Here is a 21978-nt window from a genome sequence, read left to right as displayed (position 1 = left end):
GCATATTCAGGGAAAGTTATATTAAAGGTTCTAATAACTAGGATTTATTTAAAAATAAATAATAAACCAAATAATGAGGATTTATTTGAAAATGAAAATAAACTAGTTACATGATAGAGTTTAGGAGGGTAGCAGATAACAGAGAGTAATTAAATCACTAGTTGCTATTCCTAAACCAGCATTTCCTGAGCACGACGCCCCATGGATGGGATGGCCCTGGGGTCAGTTGGGGTCAGCTGTCCTGGCTGTGTCCCCCCAACTCCTTGTGCACCCCCAGCCTCCTCACTGGTGGGTGAAAAGCAGAAAAAGCCTTGGCTCTGTACAAACTCTGCTAAGAGGAAATGAAAACATCCTTGAGTTATCATCACTGTTTCCAGCAGAAATCCAAACCAGGGTCCTGTACCAGCTGCTGTGAAGGAAATTAACTCTACCCAGAACAAACCAGCAGAGGTTGTTAAGGTATAACACACTGAGGGTCTCCCAGAGCTGCAGCAAATTTTGCCTTCCCAAATCTTGCAGCCAGCTCTGTAGGACCTGCTGTGAAGGGGACTGTGCCAACCCTGTGCAGTTCACAGAGCAGGGAAGGACACACTTATTGGAAAAGTAGAAAGGAAGAGAGAGCAATTAATTATTTCCCTAAATCAGTGAAGGGATCTTAAAACAACACATCCCACACTGTGGATTTTATGACTCTCACAGAGCTCTATTGACGTATTTCTGGTGTAGATGCTAGAAAATGGTTTTGTACAAGGAGTAAAGAAAGCTGGAGAGTAATTGAGGATTGACTACTAAATCAACAGAAGGCTTTCAGATGCTGGGGGTCACCAAATTCCAGACAAGTGACTGCTTGTTCTTTTGCTGTTATGTGCTGGAGCAGTGTTTTACACCTCTGTAGGACCAACAGGCTTCAGCTAAGATTAGAATATCCTTGGGCTGCATTAGTTGGGAGTTTTGGGGTCTTTTTCCTCACAGTCACGAGAACCAGAAACTTTATTTCTCTGCTCACAAGACAAAGCAGCTGAAGCTGTGGAGGAGACATGAAATATCACACTCCTTTAGTGGAGTCAAGAGAGCTGGCAAGGCTGACCTCCTTTCCTCTGTGTTTTCAGTTCAGTTTTTATTTCAAATCTTCTCCACTCCTATCTTCAGCACTCACTTTGGCTGCTGAAGCCCTTGAGGATGTGATTCAGTGGGTGCTGACCTTGGTTCAAGGGAGCTGCATTTAACTGGTGGGTAGAGCTTGAATGCAGACATGTCAGTGTAGCTGTTACAGCAGGGGTTGTTTAAGAGAGATGCAAGGTTTGCAGAAAGATTGAGATATTTTACAAACTGATCTGATGTGGCTGGAAAAGCAGTTCTGGGCACACAACTCTGTGACAGTGTTCACAGGGGTTCCAGGATGAGGGAAGAGATGAGGATCTGACTCCGTGTTTCAGGAGGCTTGATTTATTATTTTATGATATATATTATATCAAAACTATACTACAAGAATAGAAGAAAGGATTTCATCAGAAGGCTAGCTAAGAATAGAAAAGGAATGGAATGATAAAAAAGGCTTGTGTTTTGGACAGCGAGTCTGAGCCAACTCACTGTGATTGGCCATTAATTAGAAACAACCAGATGAAACCAATCACAGATCTACCTGTTGCATTCCTCAGCAGCATATAATCAATGTTTACATTTTGTTCCTGAGGCCTCTCAGCTTCTCAGGAAGGATTTCTAAGGAAAGGATTTTCCATAAAATGTGTCTGTGACACAAATCATTCTTTCAGGCTTGTCGTGGGATGCCTGGATAAAGGAGGGTGGACAGAGGGAGGCCTCAGCTTGGCTCTGCCCCTGCCTGGTCTGAGGCCTGAGCCAAGTTCATTCCTCCTGTTCCAGGACTCAGTTTCCCTGTTGTAAGACTGTCTTGGTTTGAAAAGCCAGGTGTCTGCTAAGGAAGGCAGGAGCCTCGCCTGAAATGGAAAATGTAAATGTTTTCCTCTGCAGCTCCAGGGCTGCTGCAGATGGGCCTGGGCTCCCTCTGGCCATGCAGGGCAGCAGAAAGCTGCTCCTCTGGCAGTGCAGGGGGCAAAGGCTGCTGTGCTGTGCCAGGCTCAGATTGGATCCAGGCAGGAATGCTTGGCTCCTCCCCTGGGCGGAGCATCTCCCCATGGGATGCTGGCATTGGCTCAGCCCTGCAGGGACACTCAGTGGCCATGGACAGCAGAGATCTGCTGGAGGGAGGGTTGGTGTGGGAGAGATAAAGAAAAAACTGCCCCATGGACAGCAGAGAGCTGCCCCAGCTCTGACAGAGGGTTATAGAATACACACACCCAGCCACATCTTGCATTTCCAACCCAAGACAAAGACAAATGACACAACTACATATGTGCTGAGATGTTGTTTGGTCTAAGGAACATCACCTTGATTTGTCCTTGGCACAAGACCTGAAACACCTTCTCTGTGTTTTACACAGTTGTGCTCAGCAAATATTAACTCTCTGACTATGCTTTTCTAAGACTATAAAATCCATAAAATATAATAAAAATATGTAAATCTATTATATTATTTAATGAGTACATTGAGCCTTGAAAGTTTAAATTAGATGTAAAGTTGATACAGACATATTGGTATTGATTAGATATATTAATAAATCATTGCAGCTTTAGACATAGATTTTTTTCCATACCAGATGGAAATATCTTTTATCCATCATTTCATCCATCAGTTCTTACATATATGCAGCCATTTAAAACTACTATAGAGTACCAATGAATAACTGTGTAACTTTTCTGCAATATCTATTCTTTAGCATAATTACTTCAAGCTCTGTTCCCTTCTGTTGCTCTTTTTTGGAAGCCACTTCAGGTCACTAACAGTAAAAATGAGGCAGCACAAGTAAAGCCCCAACCCCTTCCTCTAGCATTTTGGTTAGATGTCACACCAGACACATATTTCAGTGTTAGTATAATTTTCTGGGAGCCTGGATGCCAGTACAGTGAAATTGGAGCACTAAAACCTGCCAGTGTAACAGATTTAGAAGTCACCCTACCTTCTATACCCCAGACAAGGAAAATTTAGGAATAAGGGCTGTGCTGGCCCTGCACTGGGAAAAACTCCTTTACTCCTTGCATGGATCTTGCTGGCTGCTAATAATCATCTGTTAAAGGGGTAGAGCTATGTGGGCCTTAAAGTAGCAAGTCAAAGTCTTGCCAAATCAAGAAAATGGAAGGAAATTCAGATGCCTGTGCTAAAGTTTTGCTGTCTGCTTTTCCCTCCAGTTAAAGACATTCTTCTTCAAATGTACTTTGTGCTTGTTTCATGCTGGAGGATTTTTCATAGTTTGGGAAAATCAGGGTGTGTGCCAGAGCCTGGGGCAGGCACTGGGCAGCTCTGCTCTCCTCCATCCTCCTCCTGCCCACCCATCCCACATCCCACACCTCTGCATAGCTGCTGACAGCAAAATCCAAAGGCTATCAAAATCCAAAGGCCATCAAAATCCAAAGGGTATTTCACAACAGATTATCAGTATTTGAAACCAGAGCCAATGTCAGGCTGCTTGACAGCAAAAAATACCCCTTTAGCACAGGCACCTGTATTACCTTCCATTTTCTTGATTTGGCAAGATCACAGGCTTCAACCTCATCTGAAACCTTTTATCAGCATTTCCTTCCTGTAGGCTAGACATAGATCTCCTCTCCCCTCATTTGTGCTGCACAGCTCACCTGCTGCATGCCAAAACTTCCCAGGAAATATTCAGGAGATGAGAAGTCATCAGCAGCAAAGTACCAATTTCATGTCAGGCAGTGTGTCAGTAATATCAGATAAAACAGCCTTTTCACCTGCTTAAAACCCTGATGCCTGCTAGACATTTGGATCAGCAGTTCAGGCAAATTTGGTACTTCCAAGGTGACATTCTTAAAGATAGGCAGGGAAGGGAAATGCACCAATCTGCATGCAGGGGTGCAAAGAGGTAATTGTGCATATGAAATATGCAGTTCAATCACCCACTGGGGAATTGTCTTCTCACTAGCATTCAGCTGCACCTGCACTTTCCTGGTTTCCTTTTGCAATGACTTCTCTGTGCCTGGGTGTGTGTTTGGCACTTTTCCTCTCTGCAAGAGGAAAAGCTGTGGCCCAAAGCACTGTGTTGCTGTTTAGCACAGATTTAAGCTCCTGATTTCAAAGCTGCTGTAATTAGTGACTTGCAGTCAGTGTACTCTACCAATGCTCAGCCCACTGGGATATTACCAGGCTTTATTGTTTCTTTCTGTCTTTGTGGAACTTCTGTAAATCTTTTCTTTGATAGCAGCTAGGGTTTCAAAGCTGCCCACGTTTGAGCCAGAGGAGACTAATAATGATCTAATTAGTGAAAGATGTTTTTCTCTGCATTGCTCTGTTTTATCCCTTCCCCAAAGCCTTGTTGGTGCAAGCCAACCTCAGGCACCAGCTAGATCCCTTTTTTCCTCATGCATTTGAGAAATACACACACACATCTGTACACATCCCATGCTGTTCTCACTTGAATGTGTAAATCTTGAAACATTTTCCCAAGTGTAACTTGGGTTTAGAAAGGAGCTTTGTTATTCCCAGAAGATTTTTCTTCCAGCTAAGATTTGTTTCTCTAGCTCAAACCACAAAGCCGCTTTAACTCTAAAAGACTCCAGTCTGTGTAAGCTGCAGTGTAGGACATACTTCTTATCCCCCAGTGGGTATTCATTGCCCCTCTCCTCCTGTGCTTGCAATTTCACTCTCTTTTTATTAATTAATGAGCTCCCTTAATTATTTATAGAAGCCTTAAAATGCACCAGGGTTGGATTGCAGAGTCTCTCCCTTGCCACAGTGCCCTGCTTTGCCACAGGAAGGGCACAATCCCTCCCCAAGGGCCCCAGCAGTGCTGGCAGCTTTAACTGGCACTGCAGTGATGTGCACTCATGGTGCAAAGCCCTGCTGTACATTTAGGATCAGTGAGATCCTCTGCAGCTCTTTGGGATCAAAGCACCCTGGGCAGGGCCTTCAGCACCCTCTTGTTTATGGCAGGGGGTGCAGGACAACACCTCTGGGTTGCAGGGCTGTTTTCTGCCCCCCAAATAGGCTCTCATGCTGCTGGACCTGGCTGCATGGGAAGCACGACAGCAGCATTTTTTATTCCCTTTCCAGCTCCTATGTGGCATTCACATTGCCTAAAAAAATCCCTTCACCCAGGGTTTTTCTCCTGGGAAGCTGCGAAGCCTCAGAGAAAAAGGAAAACAATTCTTATCTCATTTGCTTCTCCTGTGTTGTGCTCATGTGGAATGTGTTTGGAGATTGTTTACCCACAGGTGATTGTTCCATTGTTCTGCTGTGAGTTGTTTTCACTCTTTGGCCAATCAGGGCCAAGCTGTGTCAGGACTAGGGAGAGAGTCACAAGTTTTCATTATTATCTTCTTAGCATTTTTAGCATATCTTTTCTGTATTCTTTAGTATAGTATAGTATAGTATAGTATAGTATAGTATAGTATAATAAAATATGACATAACATAACATAATATAATATAATATAATATAATATAATATAATATAATATAATATAATATAATATAATATAATATAATATAATATAATATATATCCTTCTGAGAACATGGAGTCAGAGGCACCATTCTCTCCCCTCTCAGTGAACCTGCATTTTACAATACTCCTACCTGATCACTTTCTAGGTTTCTCATTTCTTTATGAGTCATTAATGGAACTATTTTATTTTAGCTACTCCTTTGTCTGGTTTACAGATCTGTTTACAGATCTGCAACAGGTCTGTTACAGATCTTTTTTTTGATCTGTTTTACAAATACCCTGGGACACAACACTTCAGCCCAGCTTTGCTATCTCTAAACCTTTGCACCACTGGCTCAGAGGTATTAAATTATCCCACAGAGGTATCTGAAATGTTAAGCCTGACTCCATCCAACCACAGAGATGCTGGATGGTGTGGGAGGAGGCGCAAGAAGCATGACAGAGCAGGAGAGAAGGGAGCACTTCAGTGGCAGAGCTTCCAGCTGGCGAGCAAGTTGTGTCACTTTGTGGTGCTTTATGACCTTGTTAAACTGTCTCAATAAATCATGCCAAGTAATTAGAGACATAATTTAGAACTCAACTAGCATGTCACTATGAAAACTGGGTATACACTGGTGGCATTTTTCTGTTTTCCTTCCCTTTTCCCCTCCACGACACTGAGCTCCAGCGGAGAGAAACCACCCAGGGAAAGCAAAAACTGCAACACAGCTGATGGCTTGGTACCAGGCACTTCAACAGCAAGGAGCTGATCCAGCCTGGAGAATTATCTGCAGGTATATGCAGAATTATCTACAGATATATGGAGAATTCTCCAGCCTGGAGAATTATCTGCAGGTATATGGAGAATTCTCCAGCCTGGAGAATTATCTGCAGGTTTATGGAGAATTCTGCAGCCTGGAGAATTATCTGCAGGTAAAAGGAGCCTCCTGCTCAACACTCAGTGGCCTCCTCTCACACCACAAGCAAAACCACAGGTTCTCCTGCAGCATAAATATTTCCTCACTGGTTTAAACAGAAAGCAGATGTGTCTCACTTGTCACCCTGAACACTGAGAATGGTAGCAGGCAAGAAAATGATGGCAGGGTATGGGGAACTGTACAAAAAAAGGCAATGATAGAACTCAGACAGAAGCTGTCGAGTCAGGAACATAATTTTTCTGTTTGTTAGTCTTAGAAAATAAATGTTCATTGGTGATAGCAATGCAAGGAATTGACAATTTTTGTGTACCATTTGTCCTTATCCCCTGAACCAGCACAGCTGAGTTGCCTTGTCAGGGCATGGGAGTCCCAGCTCCTGTGCTGGTATTTTCAGAAGTGCTAGGACAGGGATATTGGGGTGTGACAACAGGAAAAGGGACTCACTGCCCTTCAGAGAAACATTTCTAGTAAGGGCAGAGGGAAGAGGAGAAATAAAATCTGCTTCATTAGACACTGAGGTGCAAGAAAGTGACTTAATTTGGGACAGAGCTGGTCCATTCTTCTGCTTCTGGCAGGCTCAGGCCATGATGTTCTTTCACCACAAAACACAAAGTGGATGTGGGAGCAGAATAATGCAGATGTTGGACCTCTGGGCTCAGGATCTCTGGTATGTGAGCTGGGTAGCAGCAGCTGGGAAGGCTGACAGTGGCAAAAGTGCACAGACAGCACCTCTGAGAGAGCAAGCAAAGGACCTGAGCAGCTCCTTATGGGCAGGACATTGCTCTGGTGTCTGTGCCAGAGCAGCAGGGAAATGGAGCAAACCTGACCTGTGATCTTCTGTGGGCAGTGTCTGATGGATAGAGGTGTTCCTCTTGTTCAACAGGGTAAACCAGTACAGAATACAGCATATTACCTCTGTTTTACTTGGTTTGGTTTTTGGGGGGAGCAGGAAGCTACCCCCAAAGTATGCTGTTGGGGAAGATGAAACAGGAAAGCCTTATAAATATGATTGTCTGGCAAAAGATTTTGAGAATATAGAAACTGTAAGCAAGATTGAGATGAAAGCAAGCTTTGAGATCCCTCAGTTACTGAACAACTGGAAAACAATGGTGTGGCCAGCTGAAGGTGATCCCCTTTTGATGGAACAACACCCTCTGCTTGCAGACAGGCCCAAGGGTCAGAGCAGACCCTACAGCTTGGCAGAAGGGCCCAAAGAGGAGTTTTTAGGGTTTAAAATGTAACACAGTGTGGTAATGTAATGATTCTTATGGGCTGTATGTAAATGCTATAGGATTTGTATATTGTACTAGATTGGTTACTGAGAATGAGAATATTCAGCACAGAAAAAGATTTATGGTATTGTAACGGGAACTTTGCTCTCTTACCCCTTTTGCTCTCTCACCCTCTCACCCTCTCTGCCCCTCTCTTCTCTCAGCCTGCTCTGAGCTGTGTTTGGCAGCTCCCAGCAGGGCCCTGCCCCCAGGCCCTTTGCAATAAACCCCAAGTTCCTGACCTGGCTGCAGAGATCTCTGCTCTCTGCCTGTCCTGACTGTCCTACCCCCATTGCTCCAACAGTATGCTTTAATTTAACATTTTACACTTGAAATTGCAGCTGTAGCCTGCACAGTTCTGTTACTTTGCCAGAAGGTCTCACTAGGTTTCTTTTACAAATTAAGCAAGTCAGGGAGAATATTCTCACCTTTAAGCTGTGCTGGAGCCTCTTGCCACCAGCTGCTTCAGAATCGTCACCCACCCCTGCTTTTCCATGGGGCTGCAGCAGAGCTGATTTCTGCAGGTCACCACCCTGCTGACAGTTAATCTCCTGAGCACAAAACCAATCACACGACAAAAAAACCAAGTAGATAATTAATTTTTAATTTGTGTAATTTAAAAATCTGTTGCATCTTCTTGCAATTGGATTCCAAAGTGTGCCACTTCCTCAGGCAGCAGGGAAGCCTTTCCAGGCTTTGGGTGGAAGACCAGGCTCTCTTATCAAACCAGTGCCATGCTGGGCAAAACCTGGTGCAGCCCATCTGGATCAGATTAAGTTTGACTTAATTCTTTTTTCCTCACTTTCTTTGGCAAGAGCTTTGGTACTCCATTATTAAAAAACAAATTTGATTCCATGCTGTAATTGCCCAGCTTGACAATAATAAATCTTATAAGCAGGTTTGCTGTTTGTGTGCTTGAAGGAAGGATTTACATTCATTCACAAGAAATTTTAGGGTCACATTTTGTTTTTTACAGGGCTGTATTTGGAAGTCTGGGCAACAAACTGAGGAAAGGGGTGATCCCCTCTGGTGCCTGCTGCAGTGGGAGGAAATAATACTCACCCAGAGACCAGGGCTGCCTTTCAGGTGAGGAGCAGAGCTCTGAGCTGCACAGCAGAGGTAGCAGGAGGTACCTGAACCCCTAAGGGATGGTTTATTTTGTGGTATGGTTTATTTTGTGGTATGGTTTACTTTATACCACTCTGTGACCATAAATTTCCCAAAAATTTATAGCTTGAGCTGATATTTCTCATGCCTGGCAGATGATCAACAAGTTGTTAATTTGGAAGGTTAAAACAGGATCTGTTGAGTTTGAATGGCAAGGAAATTTTTGCCTGGGAGGTTTGCAGCAAAATGGAGCCCTCGTTTTGGCTGGGGCTGGGCCCAGCAGGACACCAATGGAGTGTCACATGCAAAGGGGACAGTTAGGTTGTGGCTGTGCTGATTTCCCTGCCTGTGCTGCTCTCTGGGCTGCCCTGCACAGCCTGGGGTCCTGTGTCAATAATTCCTGTGGTGCTGGGCTGGCATTCAGGCCTGCTCCCACTGCTGGCTCAGGGTTCCCTGCCTGCTGATGCAGCTTTTGTGGCTCTGGGGATGGCACCAGGGAGCCTGGAATGCCCTGCTCTGTCACAGACATCTTTTATGGAAAATCCTTTCCTTAGGATTTTTCCTCCTGAGAAGCTGAGAGGCCTCAGGGACAAAATGTAAACAATGGTTATCTGCTGCTGTGGAATGCAACAGGTGGATCTTTTATTGGCCGATGTTGGTTGTTTGTAATTAATGGCCAATCACAGTCAGCTGGCTCAGACAGAGAGCTGAGCCACAAGCTTTTGTCATCATTCTTTCCTATTCTATTCTTAGCTAGCCTTCTGATGAAATCCTTTCTTCTATTCTTTTACTATAGTTTTAATATAATATATATACCATAAAATATTAAATCAAGCTTTCTGAAACATGGACTCAGATCCTCATCTCTTCCCTCATTCTCAGACCCCTGTGAACACAGTCACACTGCTCATACAGACAGACATTCCTGAAGTGCCTGGCTGTGACACAGACAGGATAAACATGGACAAGTCTCAGTAAGGACCAGCTGCTTACCCTAACCTGGGGATTAAACAGGAATGCTTTTGTTGTGCCACTGGAAATAAGAGAAAATTGCAGCAATGGACAAAGCTGTCCTCTAAATCTGGAACTGCCTGTTTCATTTTGCCTGTGTGGGGACCCTTTTATCTACAATACAGAATACAGCATATTATCTCTGTTTCCTTTGGTTCGGTTTTTGGGGGGAGCAGGAAGCTTCTGGAATTGTCCATTCCAGCTCCAGCCCATGCAGTCCCATCCTTCTTGTTTTTCTCTCTCCAGCCCACGTTGTTTGTGCTCTTGGGCTGAGATCTGGATCATTTGTCCTTGGTTCCCAGCTGGAGCAGGAATTGTTTTGTCTCCCTGCTCTGTGCACAGAGCTCACCATCCCCTCATATGAAGCCCAGAATTACCCACTAAAGCAGCACAGAATGTGAAAAAATATAAAAGCCAAAACCTGAGGCATCAGCAAGACTCCCATCAAGCAAACAGGGATGTCTGCCCCTCCCAGTTTCTGCAATATGAGGAGTAAAGGCAGAATATCAGATTATCAACAGGACAGGATTTTTCTGCTTGCCTGCCTGACCCAATGCATCCCACCAAGGTTAGAGATTTCTGTGAGAGAGGGTTTATCTGTTTGGCTCCTCCAGTCATATTTCTAAGGTGAAATATTGAGTGAATTATCTCTGGATTTTATCAATCCTATATATTTCGGATAATTTCATACATAGTGCTGATTAAGGCCAATGCAGTCCCAGGTGCCCTGGACAAATCAGTATTTGGCTCTTTACTGTCTAACTCCTGGCCAAAGCCACAGTGGGCTGGTGTGTGGCAGAGGGGTTTGGCTGCTCCCAGCCTTGCCTGGAGGTGCCTGACCCTGGAGCAGCACTTTGCAGCTGATGGCTTTTCCTCAGGGAGACAGGATATTTGTTTAAAGAGCAGCAAGCGTGGTAATATTTCAAAGTCATGCAATTAATTTCGATGGGGAACAGGAATATGACACTGACAGCATCAGTGTGAGGCTCCCACAGCAATGCACCTCCAAGTGTGAGCAGCTAGCATTCATCTCCTGTAGGCTGAAAAGAGAGGTGGCCTCAAACTCCCTTTTTCAGCCAATTTCCCCCTCCCATCTCTGGACCCCAATGATATTTCCTGCAGGGTTTCAATTATCCCTCAGATCTTCAAGTCAAATGGAAAAAAAAAAACAAAACCCAAAACTCTGCTTCACTGAGCCAAGGGAAAAATAAAAAAGATGAGCTATTCAGAAATATCAAATGCAAATATTCACTTGCCCCAGCCCCCCAACACTGGTTATTACTGAAAAATTAAGGAAGTTTGAAATGCACTTTGCACACAGACTCAGCAGAAATAATGCTGCTTTGCATTTCATCAGCCTTATTTTCCCTATGGGTTCTTTGTCATCTCTCATTTAGGCACCACAGGGATGATCAGCTTCAGCAAGAGGTTGAGATGAAAGGTGCCAAAATACAAGTGGGGAAAAAAAATCCTGGTACTCAAGAGCAATCCAAAAAACTTTCCACTGCACAGGTGCATGAGCACTGAGGGATTGAGTCAGGGCTTTCTTAAAAAGAAAAACTTTTCTTTATCAATAGTATGAAGATTTTATCAAGTACCAATTTGCTTTTAAAGTATTTACCAACAATACTTGGTGACATTTGATGTGATCCCTGTGAGACTAGGAATTCCTGTGCATTGAAGTAAGAGATGCAGAAAATATATAATAATTTGTTATTTAATTGTCATTCCAAAGATATTGAATGCTATAAAGTAATTACAGTTATTATCTGCAAGGAAACAAAACAACAAATGGAAAAGATTATGGTATTCAGGTTAAAAGAATTAAGAAGGGCATTCCTGTGGCTGTGGTGTCTCAGGTAGGATTAAACTCTAAGTTCACTTTCCATTTTCCTGTTGGACCCAGTCAGGTCTGTCTCTGTGCCCCAGCTGCTACACAGGGGTCGCAATGTCCCTTTCTCTTGGGCACTGCCTGCACTGACCAACTGGGCAGTGAACCTTCAGAACTCCTGAGATGCATTCTGCAATCCTGCCTGATTGAAAAGGAGGAGAAAAGGGCAGAAATAAGTGCAGGGCACAGCAGAGAGGTGAGCACAGCCTGAAAAGCCAAATTTGTGACTCCAGAGGAGCCCCATGAGCCCAAATGGTGAGCTGGGGGTCGGTCTCTTTCTCCGGGCGATAACAGATAGAACAAGAGGACACAGTCTCAAGTTGCGTCAAGCGAGATGTAAGTTAGAATTAAGAAGCAAATATTTCACAGTAAGAGTGGTCAGATACTGGAATCATTTACCCAGTGAGGTGGTGGAGTCATCATCCCTTGAAGAATTCAAAAAAAGACTGGATGTGGCACTTGCTGCCATGATCTAGTGAACAGTTAGAACATCGGCTGGACTTGATGATCTTATAGGTCTCTTCCAGTCTTGAACTTCTGTGATTCTGTGATTCTGTGTGAAATAAGTCCAGAGGCTGCTGAGCACAAAGTCCCTAGTCAGCAGTGACTGATCTGTGGAGCTGCCTGTGCAGGGTGATGCTGCACTAAGGCAGAAAAATCATAAAGAAAGGCTTCATAAAATCAACCCTTCTCTCCTAAAATCAGTGGCTGGCCTTGTCAGGCCCTTTCCAAGTTCCCATGTGAAAGCAAGCCTGGTGTGAGCAGTTCATTAACATAACAATCTATTCCTGGATAAAAACACAACTTGTACCTGTATAAACTGTTTTTACACCTTAGATAGAAAAATTAAAACTATTTCTCACAAACAACTTTCCCTGCATGTACACACTGGGGTTTGAGTGACCAATCCATACAAAATAACAACTTGTTACTCACCAATAAAGTAATTAACAAGAAAATTACTAATCGATTGCAGTCCCACAGGAGGTCTGTAAAACTGTATAAAAAGGAGTTATATGAATGAAGAGGGGTTTTTCCACCATGAAGAAAATGGAGTTTGGGATTTATTCCCACAGGGTGAGGGTGACCTGGGGAGGGTGAGGAGGGAGTGGACCCACACACACAGGGAGCACAGGGAAGCCTTTCTTCAAATGATCCTTGTGAGAAAAAATGCAGAGATTAGTAACACTAGACAAGTGATTAAAAATACCTTGACAGACACAAAAAAGGGATAAGGTGAGCTCAATTAGTATCTTTTCTGGTACACACAGATGTGCACAGAATAATTTTGGGGAAGGTGAAGCAATATTCCAAGAGCTAAATATCAGCATTTAATTTGTTTTATGTGCAATGACGTTCCAAGAAGGGATTCATTCAATACATCTCAGTAACACAGAAGCACTAATCCACGGTGTTTCAGTAAAAAGTCACTATACTGCATCCTCCAGAGGAGATTTATATACCTCAGTATAGTTTCATTTGTCTTCTTATTTGACTGTGTTTATTGTTTTGGAGAACAGTGCATTTTAGGTCAATATGAGGTGCCTTTGGGAACTTTGAGGTGCAGAGAATTACTCTGGCTTCCCTCTGCTCTGCAGTGGCTCAGGAGCAGCTTTCAGACAGCCTCATGCACAAAGCTCTCCACATGGATCATCTGGACTGTGCTTTGCACTCACTTTTACAGCTATGGACGGTGCTTAGTCAGACAACCAAGGTCATGGAGTTCAGTGCTAAGCACACATCTTCAGGCCAGCAGCTTCATTAGCTCCCAGCCCTGCCTTAAACACACAAGGCCACTAAGGGTGACACCCAGCAGCCTTGCCTTGCCTTGCCTTGCCTTGCCTTGCCTTGCCTTCCCTTCCCTTCCCTTCCCTTCCCTTCCCTTCCCTTCCCTTCCCTTCCCTTCCCTTCCCTTCCCTTCCCTTCCCTTCCCTTCCCTTCCCTTCCCTTCCCTTCCCTTCCCTTCCCTTCCCTTCCCTTCCCTTCCCTTCCCTTCCCTTCCCTTCCCTTCCCTTCCCTTCCCTTCCCTTCCCTTCCCTTCCCTTCCCTTCCCTGGGGTCTCTGCCTCACTCAGGTGGGCACAGGGAAGCTGCACCTTTCAGCTGATGCCTTGTGAAAGCTGGCCTGGAACAGATTAGACAGAGCTAAAGAATAAAGCAGGGATTATTAGGAGCCTCAATGGTTCCACCTTGGGCAGCACAAGAGCCCAGCCAGGGCTGCACCCAAGATGAACCAAAATGGTCACAAAATGCACAACTGGGCATGAGGTCTCTCACTTTTATAAGTTCTGGTTCATTTGCACATTGGAGTTAACTGTCCAATTACAGCTTTAGCCCATGCAGTCCCATCCTCCTTGTTTTTCTCTCTTCAGCCCACATTGTTTCTGCTCTTGGACCTGAGATTTGGATCATTTGTCCTTTTCCTAATATCCAACCTGTATTTCCCTTGCTGCAGCTTGAGGCTGTGTGCTCTGGTTGTGTCAGTGCTGCCTGGAGAAAGAGCCCAGCCCCAGCTGAGCACAGGCACCTTTCAGGAGCTGTGCAGAGTGATGAGGGCAGCCCTGAGTCTCCTTTTCTCCAGGCTGAGCACCCCCAGCTCTCTCAGGGGTTCCTCACAGGGTTTGTGTTCCCAGCCCCTCTCCAGCCTCGTTGCCTCCTCTGGACACGCTCCAGTGTCTCAACGTCCTTCCCAAACTGAGGAGCCAGAGCTGTTCTAAAACTGTTGAGTGGAAAGAAATCTTCTATATATGGTAGATAACATTCATATTTCAAGAGAAATGTGGGCATTCAAATGTGCCAGCAAGACAGTCCAGATATTTTGTTGTTAACATAAGCCAATTGATCGACCAAGAAAGGAAATGTATCAAAAACTGGTGCTGAATATAAAATGAAGTCTCTGCTTTTTGGGTGTCTGCTTGGTTTCATTTTTAAGAAGGACCAAGTATGAATGAGTGAATTTATATTAAAATTTATATTTAAGATTATTAAAGCTTCTTCACAGACTGCAGATGTTAATATCTAGACCATGGTAGCAGATAATCTCCCAGAAGGGAGTGGTGTTTGAACCATGAAATGTCAGTGTTCAGTTGTAGGACAAATGAACTCAGGGCTTTGTAGATCCTTGTAGGAAAGTTTAAGTTCTTACTTGTGAATAAATATAAAATATTAATTATTGAAGGATATTTTAAAGGGAATGTAGTCTGACAGTGGATGGTTGTAAAGCAGCTGCCCCCTGCCTTCAGAGGAAACACAATTATAAAGGAATTGGAGTGGGTGAAGAAAAAATGTATCTAATATATTTTGAAATAAAAATAAATCCTTAGAAATTAGATATGGCTGTCAATACTCTGAGAAAATCTCTAACCAAATTAATGCCATGATAAGTATATTTGTTGTGGGTTTAGTGGATTTTACAAGGGAGGCATGCCTAAGAATTTGTAAACACTATTTATTAGATCTGATGGAGGGGAAAATTTTACCATATGGTGGTAAGGCATGGAGGGAGCATGTTCTGGCATGCAAAGCATTTCATTAGCAAAGTCACTGCTCCTCCAAAACTGGCATCAGGGAGGACGTCTTGCCTCCTGTGGATGGCTTGGAAAAGTTAGAAGATGGGTGAGCAGCTGAGGCTGGGGAGGAGGGGAGGCAGGACAGACAGACAGACAGTGGGAGCTGCCCCAAGGGTCCGTGAGCTCTGCTGCTGCCCTGAGGGGAGAGGGACAACACAGTGGAGGAGCTGGAGGAGCTTCATCCTCCCTCCATTGGCCATCAGGAGGATTCCTTGGCTTGAGCTGCTCCTGTTGTGGTCCATGATGGTGGCGGATGCAACCTGCCCAGAGAGCGTTGTGCGCCAACAGGCAGGAGCCACGAGAGAACAGTGCACACAGACAGACAGAGCAGCTTGGCTGGGAAGGCACAGGAGGGCGCAGGCATGGAGTTCCAACATGCCTTATTTCAGGCAACATTGAAGGAACCCAAGGGCAAAGACAAAGGTAGGTCCACGGTATAAATACAGGGAAGAGAGGCAGGAAGGGCAACAGGGATCCAATGGTCTGAGGGCTCAGGGATGGTGCACAGGGAAGGGACCAATAGGGAATGCCAGGGTGGATGGGCGGGGTTACACAAGCCAATGGGAACACAGGGAAGGGAGAACTCTCTAGAACATGAACATATAGGGAAAAAGGGGCAGGGAAGGCCAATGGGGAAGATAGAACTGGGATAAATTACCATAGTGCTGCAGAGCACCATGGGGGCATCTTTTATGAAAAATCTTTTCCTTAGGATTTTTCCTCCTGAGAAGCTGAGAGGCCTCAAGAACAAAATGTAAACAATGATTATCTGCTGCTGTGGAATGCAACAGGTGCATCTGTGATTGGCCCATGTTGGATGTTTCTAATTAATGGCCAATCACAGCCCAATAAGCCTTTGTTATCATTCTTTGCTATTCTATTCTTAGCTAGCCTTCTGATGAAATCCTTTCTTCTATTCTTTTAATGTAGTTTTAATGTAATATATATCATAAAATAATAAATCAAGCCTTCTGAAACATGGAGTCAGATCCTCATCTCTTCCCTCAACCTAAGACCCCTGTGAACACTGTCACAATCCTGATTCTTGCATGTAAGCCTTTAGGGGCAGCCTTGGTCCTCTGGGCCCAGGAGCAGTGACTGCATTGGAATTCAACTTCAGACTCTATCTATGTTTTTCCCTTAATTTTCTGTGCTTGTACTAAATGGCAGGGCAAGGCTATGTTCCTAATTGCACTCTGTAATTTCCAATTTGCTGTTTAAGTGGTGCAGGTAAAAGAGAGAAAAACTGAAATGGAGAGAAGCACAGCTTTGCCTAAGGCAGTCTGCTGAAGATGAGGCAGAATGAGGCACTAATAAAAGAAAATAAAAATTGCAGGTATTAGAAAATTGGCCAATGAAGAGGTCTTGAATTCCAGTTGTAAAAAAAGAGAAAGGGCTTTCATTCTTCCCAGTTTCCGTGTGCTATCCTGCAGATGAGTTCTGTGTATTATGGTATATGATCAAGTTTGAACAGTAATTCTACATGATTGTTCCTTAAAAATTGCTATTGATGCTTTTGGTTAACTCACCTTTCACAGCTCTCCTGCTAGAGAGCATGGGGCTGTGAGGAGAATACTGAACCAGTCTCAGGTTGGCTACTGATTTAAAAACTGTCTCTGTGAATCTGGAGAGATGACAGAGGCTGGCCCTTCCATGAAACACTTTGTAGGGATCCAGGAAATACATTCAAAATTGTAATACAGTTCCTAAAAACATGTAAAATTCTGAGAGTAGAATTGTTTCCATTTCAGAGCAAAGCTGTTGGGGTTTTCTGGTGGTGCTGGGGTCACACAGTGCCAGACACTCATGTGAAAGGAGGTTTACTTGTGCTCTGGGTGGGGTGGATGGGCTCAACATCATTGCTAGTGTTGGTAGGAGGAGAGAACAGATGGTTGTCTACTGGAAATGAGACTTTTGTTATGAGGTATAGTGTTTGCTCCAGCCAGCACATCAAGCTCAACTTTAGCTTGACACGGGTTATGTGGGTCAAAACAGTTTTTGCATTTTTGGGATCTTTTGGGGCTGACACCTTTAATATCAAAAGGTCCAAACATGGTTTGACCATATAAAGCCTGATTACACCCTTTTCAAATGCAGTTTGGGAAATATGAAGTGCCTAATCTCCTACTTTCTTCATTAATTGTAAATTTAATTTGTAAACAGCTGCATGAGTTCAAAATTCCATCTCCTGTGATGATGAATACAGAACAATTAAAGTTATAAGTAAAAATAATTTATGGGGTATGTCAAAACCAAAAATATATTTACATAGAACTGTATTGATTGAAATACAATTTCATCAATCTGGAGGAGGCTCTGGACAGTATTCAAGGAACCTGGAGATGAAAAAGATGGGAAGACAACACAATAAACTGAATATCTTCATTTGTGAGGCAACTAAAACATATCACTGAATCTCAGCTGCTATAATAATTCCCTCCCTTCTCACACAGCTCCACAATACTGACAAATCTAAATATGAAGAAGAAAAATGTCTGTGGAAGGCTGTTATTTTGCTGCCTGAATTGTGTCAAGGAAGTGTAAATATAATCACATTTTATCCTCCAATCTGAAATGGATTTCAGTTGCAGAGATCACAATGTAGCTCGCCTTGATTGATAACAACTCCCTTGTTTCCATCAGTAATACGGTGAGCTGGGGAGGAAGGAGAAAGGAGATCAGCTCATGACAGAATTATTAGGCAATTCACTCAAAATCCTGTATCTTTATTTGTGCCAGGAAGGGAGAACACACCCCAAAGGTTTGTGGTGAGAACCAGACCATTCTAAGGAAATTCTTTCTACAATCATTTCAATGCAGAGGCCCAGGTGGTACCACAGGATACACACAGAAATGTTATATCTCTTAGAGTGATTCATAAGAAGCTTACAGTTTTCTTGGATTTACTTTGCATAAACTAATTTTGGCTGATATTTCTGATAAACTGGCCCCTGAGCTTGGGAAGGACGTTGAGACGCTCGAGCGCGTCCAGAGGAGGCAACGAGGCTGGAGAGGGGCTGGGAACACAAACCCTGTGAGGAACCCCTGAGAGAGCTGGGGGTGCTCAGCCTGGAGAAAAGGAGACTCAGGGCTGCCCTCATCACTCTGCACAGCTCCTAAAAGGTGCCTGTGCTCAGGTGGGGTTGGGCTCTTTCTCCAGGCAGCACTGACACAACCAGAGGACACAGTCTTAAACTGCACCAAGGGAAATACACGTTGGATATTGGGAAAATGTTTTTTATGGAAAGAGTGATAAAGTTCTGGAATGGCTGCCTGGGCAGGTGGTGGAGTCACCATCCCTGTGTGTGCCCTGGAAGAGCAGGGGCATCCCCTGGCAGCACCCAGGGTGGGAGCAGAGCACAGCCAGGGGGGTCCTGTAGGGGGATACAGTAAGGGTAAATGAAGGTGGCATAGAATGTGATCTTATCCCCCAATTACTAAAGATTAGGAGCAGGCCTGATCTTAACAGGCCACACCTGTAGCCAATAAGAACAAGTGGTATAAAAGAGTGGATTGGTGGGATCTGGAGTCAGATGACAACTGCAAGGACCAGGAACAGTCAGTGCTTAGAGGAGATGCCTACGAGAAACATCGGGGAGGTGTGAAACTCTGAGGATACGGAATCCTTGCACTATAATGGCAATAGAACTCTTGATATATAAGACAACAGAGTCCCAGTGCCCAGGGCTGCTCTCCAGGCTGGTTCCTCTCCTGCCCAGAGCAGGCTCCTCACAGCTCTGGCTGCTGAGCAGGACACGAGGCACTTCTGGTGCTGTGCAGAGCTGAGAGCAAACTGAGTGGGCTTTGGCCTCCTTTGGCCACTGAGCTGAAGTATTTGGCAGCTGGAAACAGTGTGACTGACAGCTCAAGAGAACAATGGAAAGAGGGAGGAATTGCTGGTGCTGGTTGTGGCTTTGTCTGACCTCCTCCATGTGTGGCCATTCAGTGAAAGAGTGGCTGATGTTTGGCACATTTACAGCTTTAGAATCCCAAATGAGTCCATACAGTGCCTTAAGGATTTTAAATTAAATCCCAGCCTGGAGCTCTCTCCTGATTTTTCTCACATTCCAGTTCTTCAGAAGATGAATTCCCAACCTGATAATTTGGCCAGCAACTGAATTTTCTCCTTGTGTTTCCTCTCACAGAGCTCCATCCATTCCCTGTGCCTTCCCCAGGTGTGTCTGTGCAGTAGCTGTGAGGGAGCACAGTGTGTCTGAGCTCTGATCGTTTGGTAGGCAGCCAGAAATGACGCATGTGGAGACTCCCCTCCACAGCTGTATCCTTTTCAAAGTGATGTTTGCAGCAGAGAGCTACAAAAGTGCTATTATGTTGTCTTGAGTGGCTATGTGGGTTGCATTCTAAGAGCAGGGATTAAATTTTGCCATCACTGCCCATGAGCAATTTGCCATTGTGCAGCCAGCAGCTTTCAGGGCAGGTTATTATTGCTGTCTGCATGGCTTGAAACCTGAAACAGGACTCCCAACCTTGGGAGAAAAAAAGATAATCCCTTTTCCTCTGTTGTTGGCATTGCTGTCTTGGAAGTCAGAGGAATGCAGTCCCACTTCTCCTCTGCTAATGATCCTGTGCTCAGAGGTGCTGCTGGGTTTGCTTTGCTGCATCCCAGGAGGGGCTGGGATGGATTTGGCTGCTCCCACTGGAGGGGTCTGTCGCAGACACATTTTATGAAAAATCCTTTCCTTTGGATTTTTCCTTCTGAGAAGTTTAAAGGCCTCAGGAACAAAATGTAAACAATTATTATCTGCTGCTGTGGAATGCAACAGGTGCATCTGGGATTGGTCTCATGTGGTTGTTTTTAATTAATGGCCATTCACAGTCAGCTGGCTCAGACAGAGAGTCCGAGCCACAAACCTTTGTTATCATTCTTTGCTATTCTATTCCTTGCTAGCCTTCTGATTAAATCCTTTCTTCTATTCTTTTACTATAGTTTTAATATAATGTATATCATAAGATAATAAATCAAGCCTTCTGAAACATGGAGTCAGATCCTCATCTCTTTGTTTATCCTCAGACCCCTGTGAACACTGTCACAGCTGATGGAAGGCCCTGTGTGCCCAGAGATCCCCACCTGTGCACAAATGAGCACTGACAGCCACCTGTGGGCACAGGAAGTTACCCAGCAGGTTACAAAGAGCAGAGCAAGAGGCAAACCTCTGAAAGCTGTGTTTATTTTTGTTATATTAAGGGTCAGATGTAAGAGTGACAGAGACTGGCTTGCTGGAACAGAAATTGCCAAAGAAAAGAGATATTTATTGTTGTCATATATAGTGCAAGAGTCCTATTGTCACTACATTGCAAGGGTTCCATATTGCTGGAGTTTTTTACCTCCTTGATGTTTCTTGTAGGCAGCTCCTCCAGGCACTGACTCTTCCTTGTCCTCACAGCAGCCAACTGACTCCAGTCCCCTCAACCATCCAATCCACTCTTCTATAACACTCTTCTGATTGGCTACAGGTGTGGCCTGTTAACATCAGGCCTGCTCCTAATCTTTAGTAATTGGTCCAGCTGCAACTCTTTAGGGGATAAGATTACATTCTATACCACCTTCATTTACCCATACTATATCCCCCTACAATTACAATTAATCACCAAGGGCTGTTTCTTCCATACTTGTTTTCTAGGCATGCCAAAAATTTTAACAGCTCAAGATATTTTGAACTAAAACAAACCCCATTCCTCTCCTTTTCTCATTGCAGTCTGTCTCTCCCCCCAGTCACAATCCAGATCACAGAAATGCTCACCACTGCCTCCCAAATTAGCTGGGTTTTTTTCTTCCAGACAGGCAAAAAAGTAACACTTGAGTGCACACTCTTTTGAAGAGGTACTACAATATGTTTGCACTTTTTGGTTTTTCCATTTTTCTCTGTTTGTAATACTCCCAATCAACCCCAAATTTCAACCCTTTCCCTCATTATATAATAATTCAATTGATATTCAGTTGACTCCCAGAGAATAACTTCATATCTGTCTTCAGTATCTGCTTGATATCAAAGTAAATTTACCATTAAAACGAGTTCCAGTCATTTTATCCTGGCCTCATCTTCATAATGAAGGAGAACTTGGCTCTTTGCAAAACAAGTGCTAATGAAAATAAGGTGGCAGTTGTTAAGCCTCCTATCTTATCTCATATGAACCCTCTCAGTCCTCCTGTGTGAAGATCAAGACCCCCAAAAACTCAGAAGTCCTGGGAAGATCTGAAAAGGTCGCCTGTGTGGATGAAATTGCTTCAGGAATCAGAGTGACTTTTCTTTCCTTTTTCTCTGGATCAATATTCATTCTATCTCATAAAAAATCCTCTTTGAGAGAAACTATTTTGTTAGTTTTTACTCTAAGGACTCATACCAATCTTCTTTCTGAGATAAAAGGGCTAAAAATTCAAGGCCTAGGGACAAAATTACCTTTCTTGAAGATGTCCAGACACAGAAGGAGGCCCAGTGAAACTTGATTTTATTACTCCAGGTTTTCTCTGGGGTTGATCCAGTGCTGCTGGAGCAGTGCAAGAATCAAAGGAGTCACTGTATGAGGGATGAGGTTCAAGGCATCACTCTTCCCAAGGAAATGTCAGGGACTCTGGACTGAGATCTGGATCTGGGCATGGTTGGCATGAGCTAGTAGAAGGCCATCTGCTAGCCTAGTCCATGTTCCTCTGGCCCAGAAATTG

This window comes from Ammospiza caudacuta, chromosome 20 (genome assembly GCF_027887145.1).
Source record: "Ammospiza caudacuta isolate bAmmCau1 chromosome 20, bAmmCau1.pri, whole genome shotgun sequence".
Lineage (NCBI taxonomy): Eukaryota > Metazoa > Chordata > Aves > Passeriformes > Passerellidae > Ammospiza > Ammospiza caudacuta.
The sequence above is the reverse complement of the archived record's forward strand: the minus strand, read 5'-3'. Positions refer to the sequence as shown.